General features: G+C 42.8%; 1 protein-coding gene across 1 annotated transcript in view; it reads left to right on the forward strand.

The window, feature by feature from the left end:
• Positions 1 to 2,809: 2,809 nt before the first annotated feature.
• Positions 2,810 to 13,305, forward strand: part of syt2b (synaptotagmin IIb) — a 28,953-nt gene continuing 18,457 nt past the window's right edge. The window contains exon 1 of the mRNA XM_084543759.1: positions 2,810 to 3,076. The gene's annotated coding sequence lies outside the window, so the exon portion shown is untranslated. The remainder of the gene's footprint in view (positions 3,077 to 13,305) is intronic.

Below are 13,305 nucleotides of genomic sequence, written 5' to 3' on the forward strand. Positions count from 1 at the left end.
TGGGCTACGAGCGTTAATGGGTCTCAGGCCTACTTCTGGCTGGTCCCTGGATGCTGACATGCTGCAATAGGGTCATGGTGAAAGAGACTTCCTTGCTAATTTAGATCCTGCACTGAAAAGGTTTCAAGCCCCACTGTGAAACTATTGCATAATTTCTATGCATTATTAAATCGCTGATGTGTAATGTATGTATGTAAGTGCATACAGTAACCTTCTAAAATTATGTTTTTCTGCAGATTTAGGCGCTTCAGTTTGAGATCAAATCACAATGTAGAAGCTGGCTTTAGCTTTTTTTTTTTACGCAAATAATGCCTCCATATGTACATGTTCATATACCTGCACAAAAGATATCGAAAAGCATGTTAACAGATGTTGGAATTTACTATTAGCATACTTTTGTGCAAATAAAACGCAAAGATGGAGGAAAGCTCACGAAGAGCACAGTCAGATGTTGAGTATGGGGTGAAAGAGTGACAAAAGATTTACAATATGAGTTAATGGAGATGGCAAAATTACAGAAATACGGACATTTCTAAAGAATATGATCCAGGGGGACGACGGGAAACCTACAGGTCTCACCACAACAATCACAAATATGAGGCCTGCTTTGCAGCCCCTGCTCACCATTGTGTCAAGAGGACAAACTGCACAAACACACAGGCAGAGGAAATGTAATGAGTCAGGCGCCCTGTCGTCAACAGTTTGTCTCCAGCCTCAGTTCTGCTGCTGTGGCTCTAATCAGCAAACGTTAACTAAACATGTTAGCATTGCCTCTTTGTGAGCACATCCTTGTGTGCAGCATTTACATTTCGCTTTAAGCATTGCTGTGTCTATATTCGTCTCACTATTACGTTTTATGTGTGAGGCTCATTAGACTTCCTGCTTCACAGCTGCTTCCTGCACATATTCAGCTCCTAACGTCCGTGCCGAATTACCTCTGTGCCCCCCTTTCATCTATTACAGTTTATTGCTATCAAGTTGAGCGCGAGGCAATCACCAAATATCCTCTGGCTTAATAATTGGATTGTATCAAAAGTTTTCTCTCCGCCGCTCTCCCCTCGAGCAGGAACAAACACAAATAGTCACAGTGGGACGTAAAGTTCATAATAAAAAAAAAAAAAAAAAAAGGCATCATGCTTTAGTGATGCAGCATCTCTGACTCATCTGGTGGTGCTGCTCTAATCGCTGGCAGTGCACTGCGTGGTCACTGCTATGTCAAGGGTAAATGAAACGCCAGAGGCAATGAAACGGTGTGTGTGTGTGTGTGTGTGTGTCCCTCTAGAAAGGAGCCCGGCTGCACAGTTTTGGCAACAGTCCCAGAAGATTTAATAAGGTTAATGGTGAAACTGGCACCCACACCGGCGTCCCGTCTTTGCTTTTCATTAACAAATGTTCCACTGCTTAATCAGCTGGATGGACCGTCTGAGCACACTTTCCATTTGAAGATTTCAACAGTTGAGGAGGAATGAGGAGGGTACGCAGTTACTGACAGGCGAAGGCAGTCCTTCCCATGTCTTTAAGACACTTAGCTCTCTTTTAAATACTGTTTCGGGCAAACGGCGTGAATGAACTAGAATATGTTGTCCTTCACAGAGCAATTCCCAGTTACGTACTGCACGGATTTTGCTGGAGTGACTTGTATTGATGGTATGAGGCATCTCTCTCAAGCTATTCGGTATAGAAAGTCGGTAGCATTGATTTCAGATGGCTGAATGAGACGATTGAATTCAATTTAAAACGGAAACACTAAATTGTTTTGTGGGAATGAAGGAATTAACGGCAGAACCTGACCCAAATGCTCAGAGGAGGGTGTTTATTTAACTGGACCTGACAGACACTTAAAGAAATGCCTTTTAAACGTAACTGAAGTTGTCAAACTGATTATTTTTTTCACTGCAGACTGCCACTACTACATAACCGCAATGCACATAAACACTACAATATTCAGCTTTTACTCTTTTAAAAAAAAAAAAAAAAAAAAAAATCAATAAAATGATGAGGCAGCGGGAGTGGTCTATGTCCCTCCAGCAGCTCATCCCACCTCCTGTTCTTTTAAATTATTCACCAGTTACATGTCAGATGCCTGTGAACACTAAAGGGAGGGACTAGTTTCCATTTCTGCCGGAGCTTTACATCAACTGCTGCTGGGGACAGAAAAAAATAAATAAATAAAAACAACAACTTCCCATCTGTGTTCTGCCTGCCTCTATACTGCAGCAAAACCAGCCCGAGCAGACCGGCAACACTCCCCCTTCACCCACCCTCCCCTCCCCTCCCCTCTCCTCCCCTCTCCTCGCCTCATCACCTCCTCCCCTCTCTTCTTCTATCCTCTCTGGTCATCACACCTCACTGCCCTCAGGTTCCTGCAGAGCTCCTGCAGCGGGGAGACCTAAAATCACACTCAAGTGACTGCATACTGCTGGTTACCATCTTCACCTTTTCCTTTCTTCATTCATCGATTGTTGTTGCACCTCCCTCTCGTCCCCCCCCCCCCCTCTCCACCTCTCCCTTCTCTTCCTCCCTTTCCTCCTGCGTCTAATTCTCAAAGCTCAGCAAACCCAGTATGCCTGTACAGAGGGAAAGAGTGATAGAGCAAGGAAGAAAAGAGGAGGAGCCTGGTTGTTAGTGCGCCAAAGAAAATCTGACCCCCTCCCTACCCAATTGATGACAAGAAGGGTTTTTATTGAGTGGCTCACCAGCCAATGAGGGAACAGTGCCGGGAAATACAGCAGTGGAACTGCACCGGCTCTGATGCTTGTGCTGATTTCAGTGTGTTGAAACCATGTTAATGTGTATTTCCTCTCCTCTCTCTCTTATCTGAGTAGCAGCACCTTCAGCCAGGAAAAGTCTTTCTGCGTCTTTTTGGAAAGAAACACCTCCAGGCTACACTGGGACCAGCCAGTACTGAGGTTTTTTTTGCTGTTTTTCTGCAATGTATTTTGAGTGTGGGATGAGCCAAAGTGCAGATTGTTAAGATTTTTTTTTTTTTTTTTTGTGCACCCTGCTAAGAACACATCTGACCCCGTTTTCTGTCTCCGCTCCTCCTCGTTTGGGAGGCGGCACATCTCTTTTCAAGGTAAGCAGCTCCCTTTTTTTTTTTTCTTCCTCTCTGTCCAGCGTCTGTTACAGAGGCTTTGCTGCATGGCAGGTTGTCACAGAGGCACCTAGCCTCATTACACACATCCTGCCTGAATGTGGAAAAAAAAAAGCTCTGCAGAGAAGGAAAGGGAGAATAGATGGCTCAGGGGTAATTAGAGCAGACAGTGTTAGCGTTTTGCAAGCCGCTTCTCATTTTAATGCAGATTGTCTCGCAAATCTGCCAGAGAGGAACTTTTAAACCATGCCGGTAAGTCCTCTTGCCTGGTGCGTAGCATCCTGTAGTGCTGCAGTATAGTGTTACATAATAAAAACAAGCGTGTGTATGTGTGAGGGTAGAAGTTGAGATGGGAATTTATTGCACTTTCTATTGGTTGGTTATCATATATATATATACATAAATATATATGTCTAGAAGCTTTTAAATATTTTACTGGTGAATAAGGAGTCTCTTTGAGCCGTAATGTTGCTGCATGTAATTGATTTTCTTTTATTTTCATCTGTATTTTCTCACCGGGAAGTGTTTTCTTTTAACAACGTTTCTGTTCTTAGACGGACGAAGGGAGCCAGCTCACTGTTCCACAGTAAAACACTGAGTGCAAAGTCAAATCTGCTGAGCCAGCAAGAGTGAAGGGCCCACATAAGAGTCTGCAGAGCATTCACACAAATGAATCTGAGCCATCCCGTTAAATCAGTGAATTTCCATAGTCCCATGCGCCCTTTTACTTTACTGAAATATACTCTTTGTTTAGTGTAGCAGACAGTGTTTAAAGATGAAACTCTAATTGATGTGCATTTCATTTATTTTTTTTTCTTTTCTTTGGCGCATTACAGTCTCTGATGGGCACTGATCAATCTGTAGCTTCAAATAAATCGTATGATCTCTTTAATTTTCTTAGCATTCATGCAGCGCTGTCTATCAATTAAGAAATTCTTTATTTGAAGCCGTAGATCCGGTTGAATGATCTATAGTTTTTTCAATATTTAGCTGAGCTGATTATGATGCAGTGCTGGTGGACAAGTCACGTGATACATTGGATTCTTTACCCCCTAGGGATGTTATGAGTACATGACTGGGACAATCCTCACAGTGTGTGTGCCGAATGAGGACTTCCTTTTGGCATTTGGCGGTGAATCAAGGGGTGTGTAGCTGCAGTATGTCAGGACTCACACTAGGACTGGCACACACTGGTGCATTTTGTGCTGCAGCAGATGTTACGGGTTCAAAGTAGCATGTCTTCATATAACAGACAGCAACGTTGTTTGAAAGCAGCCTCAGGATGCGTATTTGTGGATATTCCCTTCAAATGTTGGGATGTTCTTCTCTATTACCCTTTTATATTAACATTTAAGATGGAAAACTGTGAAACATGACACTAGATTAATTGCAGGAGCGCTAAGCAGTGTAGCAAAAGCTTGCCTGAAGGATTGTTGGCTATGACAACAAGAGAAAAAAATATCAGGTTGCATCTAAGGTTGTGTGTTCTTGCTGAATTTGCATTTGACTGCACACTGAAAGAGGATTAGTTAGACAGTTTTGCAGACAGTGCCTGGTGTCCTGTGTTGAAGTCAGCATTGCATGTCTTAGATTAGTTATATTATAGGGTGTCGTCTTATGGGGCTTACTGACACATCTTTTTCAGCCATGGAACTGATGCGGCTGTAGGGGCTATCTCAACTAGCATTTCATTTTAAGTAGTTCATGGTGCTCAAAAAGATACAGCCCCTGCAGATTTTTACTTTTACACAAAAGTGGATGCAGACATTCACCATTCCCAGATGACGAATCATAACAAAGACACATGAGGTTCACATTTGCGAAATGTTTCACAACTACTGAGTGAGAGGCGGACAATGGCGCAAACATTCACATCCGCCCACGGTTTGTTGTAATAACTTGCCTGATTCTTCAACTAGAACCGCAGACAGACCAAATCTGGTAGAAGAGCCAAACACCGGCATAGGAACCAGCTCCCCGTCTGTAGAAACACTGATGTTCATCTGTTCAGATATACGCGTGGCAGTTCCATGTACACAGCTTTTCATTGTAAGCTACAATGAATGCTGGTGTTAGCATTTAACTCGAGCACAGCCTGACAGAGCTGCCAGTGTGACTCATAAGGTTATTTCATTGTGCAATCTGTGCAAAACAAGTAAAGACGTCTGAAGAAATGTTCTGCACCACCCTAGCCCGTAGCTGCAGCACTAATTTGTTGACCGAACATGGCATTTATGTAACAAATCACTTAATGGTCCTCTCTGTCCATGTGAGGACTACGCACTAACACATCCAGGTTTCCACTGGGCTGGCATCAGCAACAGCGTTGAAGAAAAACGGCTCAGACTGAAATTCATGGCAGCAGAATGATTCAGGTTCTGTTGGCAGCAGGGATTAATTTGCGCAAATGCTTCTGGCAGTCTGGTTTCTGGACTGTCCCTTCCAGACGTCCTCTTGCCAGGCTAATGCAGCTGCAGCCTAAGCTTCTCTCCGCTCGATTGCCATGTTTGCTATTTAGTTAGTTTGCAATACAAGCAAGCTTGATGTCACTGATGCCCGGAAGAACAACAGATATTGTAATTGAGTTGCAGACACAAAGAGAACATTTAAAAAAAAAAAAAATAATGTTTTTGTTCAGACTGTGTCTCAAATTGAGATAAATTTGGATATGGTGGAAAACTAAAAATAAAAAAAGTGCTCCCTGAACAGCCTCTTGAATCCACTAGAAGGTTCTGTTGGCTCTTACTCGTCCATAAATAATTCACTGCAGACTATGCAATGACAGTTCCCATGCAGTGGCTGGGTAACAGTGAACATGGTTGACTAAGTCTGAAAATCTCTAATATTGTATTCCTGGTCCTAGACAGTCCTTTTTTTCTGAGAAGAGGTGTCCATGCCTGGAGCACTTCTGCTGCTTGATGGTTCATGAAATGAGAGGCGTCGCTGCAGCCCATGATCGCGTCTCCACTAAACTTAGCTCTTCATTCACCGGCTGCCATTCGCGTCAGAGTACACGGAGCGCGCACAAAATGATGTTTTTCATTCATACTCCACACACAGTGACTCGCGTGTGTTGCATGCGAATGGACGGCTGTGCAGCAGCTATAACAGTACCATTTCATCAAACGGAATTTGATGATGTTTTGTGTAGAGATACATTTTGACAGATATTGCACTCAGTGCTGTCAGGGGTAACTGTTTTACAGCTGCTGTATTGATGCCTTTTCTGGTGCTTTAGAGTGCTTTCATTTGAAGGCCATCAGTAAAGCGTTTTACTGTCTGAGAAGAAAGCAGAGTGGATTTCTATGTATGCCTATGAGAAGCCTCGGCCTCTTTTGTCGAACATGCATTCAGTCTGATGGTTACAATCAACAAGCCGTTGAATGTTTGTTGAAGCTGAACTTTCTGTGATCAGTTAGAGGATGAAGCTAAATCTTCTGAGGTCTGCCCTGAGGAAAGTAGAGTAGAGGAACAGCAGAGGGAGAGGAGGAAGCTGCAAGGAATGCTTGAGGCCATAAAGGTTAAGTGAAAGTGTGGGAGTGTCATCAGATTGAGAAATGCAGGAAAGACATCATTTAGTTCCATAGCTGTTTTCTTTCCATAGTTACAGTTAGAGGGGAAAACATGACACTGTGTGACATTTAATTTTATTTTTTTTGGACAAAACGAATTGGCTAATGTGATTTTATTTATAGGCATGCATCAGCTTCAAATCGTAGACATCTGGACCTTGTCTATCATTCTGCCTTGATGTCTACACTACACACCTGTGTTTTATATGATGAGGCTGGGTGGTCTTCTCGGTAAAAGTGATTTAATTTGTAAAACCCTTTACTGGAAAATGACAGTGTTCAACTCCAAATTTGCTTCAGATAGCTTTCCATTATTATAATTGCTTTTTCTTTTATGTTCGACAGCTAAGGTTTTAATTTGAAAGACTGCTTTTAGTTTTAATCCGCCTGGAAAAAATATACAGCACCTCTTTGTAATATACACAGTTGAACCTTTAATATTAAACCTCCCAGTTGGTTTAAATAATTCTAATTTTAATAATATGTGTTGTACTTTTTTTTTTTTCTGTCAAATAATCGTGAGATTTGGGGGGCAGCTCATATTACTGCAATTTCATTCACATTATTTTAAATTATTTTCTTCTAACAAGTCATCTTCCCTTTTGTTGTTGTTGTTGTTTTTTTTTATTCAATCAGCTTTTTTTTTTTCCTGTTACCATATCTCTTTATTGGCTATCTTTCTCTCTCTTTGCTTTAGTGACCAACTCATTGGAGAAGAGGCTGACCTCCATAATGATCTCTTGAGTATCAATAAAAGTTGAAGAAATCAATGATCGTCATAAAGTCACACTGGAGACAAGTGATTACTAGTAGTAGTAGTAATACTAGTAAATATATTTACACGGTGTTCAAAAGACGATGTTATGTGTTACTGCGGCGTACACCATTACTTTATTTGGCCAAAATCTCTCGTCGGCACGACTCTTGTGACTCTTGTGACTCTAGTGACTCTAGTGACCGTTTCAGCCTAACCTCTGTGGCCTTGTGCAGAAGGAGATCAATACTTTACAGCAGATCAATTCTGAGTGCTTCAGGGTTGAATTAATATGTTTAAGTACTAGACTGAAGAATCAGCTGGTCGTTTTTGTGTGTGTGTGTGTGTTTGCTTGCATGCCTGTCTGCCTCCGTCTATCTGACACTGTAAGGCTAGAAGTACATAAATGGGTGATAAGATAAGACTTTACGTAATGACATCCATGAATATCATGAGTAAAGACAGACTCCAATAGGAGTTGCACCAAGTATTGCACCAAAATTACATGAGGCAACGGCAGCAGTGCTAAGAAATGTTGATGTTAAAGACTCTGACTGCTGAAGGGACAATGGACCTCTGGGAAGCGTTCCCTCTTGCACTGTGAGTGCAGCAGTCTCTGGCTGAAGGAGCTTCCTGAAGTCCCAGCTGTCTCATACAGGGGGTTATCTAACAAACCTTAAACCAACTTAATAAATTGAATTCAGCCCAATTTAAAGTTTATGCATGGGAGATATTGTGATGAGAACCTGAGCTCAGAGGAGGTAAGGGAACATTCTTTTTACATTTTTAAAGGACCCTGGAAGGCACCTGTAAAATAAACATAAGCTTATTTTTCGTTATTTATTAGCTGGTAGTCGCAATCATTAAGACCCTTTACTTCAGTAAACAGATGTGAAAGTACTCTGCTGTGAGTGCAGGACTCATTCAAACTCAACTGATTTGATTGGCCCTTGGCAAGTAGCGAGTGTATGTGTGGCGCTGTCTGCTGGTCATTCGGAGTCCTGCACTGTCAGCTGACACGACAAAACAGCAGCATACCTATCTGTCAAATATATTATAAATCAGCAGCAGAAGTGAGAAGATCTGTTTAGCAGGTCTCCGTCTGAGTAGAGGCCTGTTTGTGAGCATTTGCTGACGAGGGGCTTTTTTAATGATGCCAATTCGTCTTCTCCTCTTACCCAGCACGAAACCCTTGACAGATTTAGAAATTTGCTCTGGCGGAAAATGGAGGACGCCGAGATTGACATATTCAGTCCTCTGCCTGCCCAAGATTTTAGCAATACATCCATAAAAGCTTCCCTCCTTCTGAACGTACCATCATTTTATGTGTGTTTTAATGAAGCACAGGCCGTGGTAGGGAAATGACTGCCGCGGTTTAATTAGCAAGAGTCTGCAGTGAAATCTGATGTGAATTGGTTTCGAGGCTATGGAGGAGATGTAAGAAGTGCAGACAGATCAGATAATTACTTACTGAACTCTTGGCCCTTCTGGCTTCTCTTTGCTCAGCTCCACTTCGTCATGTTGCCCCAGATGCCTGTGGTTGGGCAATCCATCCTTCGCTTGCGGGGTGATGTTCTTCCTCCCTCTCTTTCTCTAAATGTCACTCTCTCACTCTCTCCCTCCTTTCTGCTGCCCACACCCTAAATGCACCAATATCCAGTGTTAGTCGGTCAGGCTATTTTCAGCACCGGGAGGCAGGAAAAAAGGAGCGTGTGTGTGTGTGTGTGTGTGTGTGTGTGTGTGTGTGTGTGTGTGTGTGTGTGTGTGTGTGTGTGTGTGTGTGTGTGTGTGTGTGTGTGTGTGTGTGTGTGTGTGTGTGTGTGTGTGTGCGCGCGCGCCACCTTTATGTGCCTTTGGTAGTTGTCTAGATGGCCTCAGTCCTCGCGAGGGATGGCATCCTTAATCTGCTTGTGCTTTATTTGTGTTTATGGTGCTTGCAGAAAATGAGAACCAGTGTTAAACTGAGCCAATCTCAAAAACATTCATTCATTCATTCATTTTCTGTAACCGCTTGTCCTGTGAAGGGTCACGGGACAAGGAGCCTATCCCAGCCGCCATTGGGCGAGAGGCAGGGTACACCCTGGACAGGTCGGCAGTCTATCACAGGGCTAACACAGAGAGACAGTTAACCTAACCAGCATGTCTTCCGGAGGAAGCCGGAGTACCCGGAGAGAACCCATGCAGACACAGGGAGAACATGCAGACTCCACACAGAAAGAGAGGCCCCAGTCGGCCCATGGATTCGAAACCAGAACCTTCTTGCTGTGAGGCATCAGCGCTGGGCCAAAAACAAAACAAAACAATTTCTCTGACAAATTAGTGAGTTATGAGTCAACAGGGGTACGTGCAAACAACAATTATTTGGTTCCCTGAAACCATGTATCCTGAATCCCCGAACAGCATTGAGGAAATGTTATTTAATTTTTCCATCAATCCTGAAAGATACACTGCTGCCTATAAAGTTGGAATCGTTTTGTTTTAAGACACATTCCTCTTTTTATTCCTGTTTATAGAACAGTGTACATGCCATTAGATTTTAGGTCAAATTTTGCCACTTCTCCCAATCGGGGATCAATCGAACAAGATATGAATTCTCTTTTAAATTTATGCTTTATATAGTTTGTGGACTCACATTGTCATTCAGTTTTAGTAGTATTACTGGCCATCTGATGAAATATTTACTCTCTTTAGTTTTGGACTCCAACAACTGCTGAGGGTTCGATCTGTTTCCTCAGCTTCTAAATTTAGAATTTAAAATAAAAATAAACGCTTTTTGTGCTGAAAACAGCTGTCTGCTGCAGATGAATTTTTGCTGCAAGAGCAGCGAGAGCGAACATACACGGTAAAGTTGAAGGCCGAAAGGCTAAACAATGAGCCGAGGAGTGGCGCGGATTCAGGTGATCAAAGTCCTGACCTTTAAATAGGCTTCCCACGAGCCAACGCAACCACCTCCCGGAAACATCTGTGGGGGGACATGAATCGATAAAAACAAAGTCAAACAAACATGAATGGCATATGAACAAAATCCACACCGCAGTGCGCAACAATATAAATATCATTTCTGTGAAGACAGCTTTGCAAGATGAGCATACACAGATTGTCAGTCACGATTTCCAGTCCTCTTTTTGATGTTTGTTGTGTTTTCACCTCCAAAGGGAAACATTTGTGGGCGTACTAGTTGCAACAGTTTGCCTTTAAGCAAATGTATATGGACTAACACAGGGGAAATTTAGCAGGAAGATGCTGTGCAGTTAATTCCTTTGGTTGATTTTACCCCCGCGATTGAAATTGTTTTCCACATGTTTAATGACGCAAGATGCTGGTAATCTATTGAAATATAAGAGTGATAACTGCTGATTCTTGATGGGCATGCTCTGTTTTGGATGTGGACGTGCATTTTTACTAAACTCGAATGTGCAACAACCCACATTTATGCTTTGTTTAAAATGCTGGACTGTGTTTTTCTGCCTTGTAGTGACTGCAGGACGAATCGCTGTTTGTTGGCAGATCGTGGGAAGCTCACAAACCTGAATAAAATGCCACAAGATATTTTAAATGTCACAATAGTAAGGAGTTTTATTCACCTGTGTGTACTATAGCTTTCATGGTTATGTTGCCATTAGTATATAATCACCTGCGATTGGATTAAATGAAGGCTTCATATCTGAGGAGGGAGCACATCCACTTCCAGAGAACCCGCCAAGTTGAGTTGCCAGAGCAAACCACACCATCGTAGTTACTCTAAGACGCTTGCAAAGGAGTATTCAGTTCTTTGAACGGAGCAGATGTTGCCTGTCTTTGTGTCGTTTGCAGCACTTCATTGTCTGGGTCTCTTGGTCCACAGGGAACTCAACAAATCTCTTTGCCAATATAACGGTGTCTTTTTTTAATCTGACCAACTGCTTCACATGGACTACCTTTTGACGTATCATAGCATCTGATAACATTTATGATGGCCGCTTTGCATTTAATTTAGAAAGCTCCAAGACCAGAACAATTGAGAGTCATATAATAGTGAGACCCGAAGCATAGACTGTGACGATATCAGCTGCTGGCCTATTGTATATGAAAGGGATAAACTGCTTACATAGAGCCGGGCTGAAATTCCACTGAAAATCTAAAAGCTCAGGTGTTGACCTGGCCTCCAAATTCACTAGATCCCAAACTGATCAAGTATCTGTGGGATGATCCACAAAGGCCCCTCCCCTCAACCCATGGGACCCAAAGGCCCCCACTAACAACATTCTGTTACCAGACACCACAGGACACCATCAGAAGGCCCATGTCCATTCTCTGATGAGTCACAACAGTTTTGGAGGGAGACCTACACAATATTAGTCATAATGTTATGCCTGATTAGTGTATATTGCCTGTTTAAACCTCTCAGCTCTGCTTTGTATCACTTAACAGTCAGGTTGCTGCACCTGTTAGGACAGCACAAAAAACAAAGCCTTCATCATTGGTTCCAGCACATAACCTGCCAACTATAATACCTAAGTGATTAGTCAAAATATCACGGCCTATTGCAGTTTCAGGCATAAACTATCCAGCTTTAGTGGGTATCTTCATGTCTTAGGGATTAAAGGTGCATACTGTAAACTGCTTTCTCTCTCTGGCTAATTGGTTTTCTCGGTTTCAGGAAAAAAAATGGTTACATGAACGTGTTTTCAGCAGTTTTTTTTTTTTTTTTTTTTGAAAGTCCCATGATCATGTTGACACTGATTGAGTCGTCTCAGTCCGATCATGTGGGAGACTGACAACCAGCACTGTCATCATGTGCACTCAGTTTGAGTGAAAAGCTGCTGTCAAAGCACAAGAGCTCCCCTTCAGCAGTAAAAAGTCCACACAGAGATCACACACACACACACACACACACACACACACACACACACGTTGCTGACCAACTGCTACTTCTGAGACACCCAAACACTACAAGTGACGTACAGAGCCAGCTACAACCATATGGGGTTTCCTGTTTACTGCGGTCTGTGCTGCAGTAATGACCCGTCACCTTATAACCAGTTCCTTAAATGTGTGTGTGTGTGTGTGTGTGTGGGAATGTGTTTATTGTGCATTTGTGTGTGGAGGTACCCAGAGACAGATGGCTGGGAGGAAAAGGCTGCAATGACAGATGTAAAAAATGAAAGTAATGAGAACAGGAAGAAACAAGGCATGGCAGGATAATGAAGGAAGAGTGAGTAGCTGACTGTTGGACAAATGCCTCCTAGCTTCATATTTCTCCGTTGCACCCCTGCATTGCAGCACTCCCTGCAGGAGCTGGGAGAGGGGCAGTCTTTTCCACATCCCGTCTGCCGCCTCAGAGGAGTCAACTCATCTCAACCAAAATGTCCCGGCACAACTCGGCTATGTGCGCACATCGGGGAGCAGCTGTTCACCGCATATGTTCGCTATCTGCAGCTTTGATAGTAGTTGTGTTGCTCTTATTGACCTCCTCACCCGGCACCATCATCAGCTCTGACTCATCCTTTGTAGAGAGGACGGTGAGAAGAAGACTCATTCACAGATGCTCACAAGGAAATGGAGGAGCAGGAGTAACCCACAGTGCACTGGGAAACGTATTGTACTGTACTGTAACTGCTTCCCTTAATAATGCATCTGCACCGTGACTAGCTGCAATGAACTCGCCGACTGTAAAACTGCTGAGTCAAGAGCAGAGCGAGGATTTGTCACATCCAGCGTAGAACATTAGATGATTACATCCAGACCCAGAACAAAGAGAAAGAGACCATTTTCAGACAGCTCTAAAATGTATTTAAACAAGTGATTTTTATTTTATTTAAATATTATTACAATTTTTCTGTTCATCTCATGAGAATCTTTATGTCCATGTCTGGGGAAGCCGGGCTTGTAATATTTGTTCAAAC

The sequence above is a fragment of the Chelon labrosus genome (genome assembly GCF_963514085.1).
Source record: "Chelon labrosus genome assembly, chromosome: 4".
Lineage (NCBI taxonomy): Eukaryota > Metazoa > Chordata > Actinopteri > Mugiliformes > Mugilidae > Chelon > Chelon labrosus.